Source organism: Trachymyrmex cornetzi, unplaced genomic scaffold, assembly GCF_001594075.2.
Source record: "Trachymyrmex cornetzi isolate Tcor2-1 unplaced genomic scaffold, Tcor1.1 scaffold525, whole genome shotgun sequence".
Taxonomy (NCBI): domain Eukaryota; kingdom Metazoa; phylum Arthropoda; class Insecta; order Hymenoptera; family Formicidae; genus Trachymyrmex; species Trachymyrmex cornetzi.
The window spans coordinates 57,317-58,309 of NW_017299834.1; positions in this window are offsets into that span (position 1 = coordinate 57,317).

Consider the following 993-nt stretch of genomic DNA (forward strand, 5'->3'; position numbering starts at 1 on the left):
AAAATTCATCGGAATCCTGTTTTCTGATTGGTTGCAGAGCGTCATACAACGTAAATCGGATGCAGTGTGAATCCAGCATTAAGTCGTAGGGAACTGACCAATTCCAATCGAGTATTCTCCTTATATTTGATTGTGATTGGTTGATTTCCTACGACTAAAGACTCCATAGAGACCCTCTAATCAGAGTCGCGACACGAGGAACGGAGACTCTAGTTAGAGACACTCTTTTACGGTCTCTTTATATTAAAAGTCTCTAGTTTCAGCAAAATCACAAGAAAGAGAGAGGAATATATTGTGTCTCTTTCTAACCCTCATAGTTCTTGTGTGAGTCATGATCCCATAATGCTGGATTCACACTGCATCCGATTTTCGTCGTACAACGCTCTGTAACCAATCAGAAAACAGGATTCTGATGGATTTTACTTCGTATCATCGGAATCCTGTTTTTTGATTGGTTGAAGAGCGTCGTACGACGCAAATCGGATGCAGTGTGAATCCAGCATAACAACACTGCTCGGTGCTTTGACTATATACACCTGGACTGCCAGTAGCCAACTTCAGACATGTCCCCAAGCTGAAAAATTAGGCTCCGCCCCGGAGCCTAATTTTCTGCGTGAGTGGGGAGCTTTGACTATGGTATATTCACGTTTATGGTGTGCAAGTAACGGTGCACGTCAAAGAATAATTTTTTGGGTGTATAATATAAAAGATCCTGAGCGTATATAATATAAAAGATCCTGAATATTTTTAACATCAAAAAACATAGTAAAAATATATATTGTTTTATAAACGGGTGCAAATCATCGAGGTGTAAACAAAAACATGTCAAAAACAAACCAGTTTTGCCGTTTTACAAGTAAGTTGTTTATTTTTAACCTGGTTTTTTTTACCAATTGTAAACTGATATTCAGTATATTCCGATTATTACTTATAGCGTTTTCGATTGGGCAAAAGTTAGTGCGCACTCAGTTCACACCAACACTGGACGAGTTC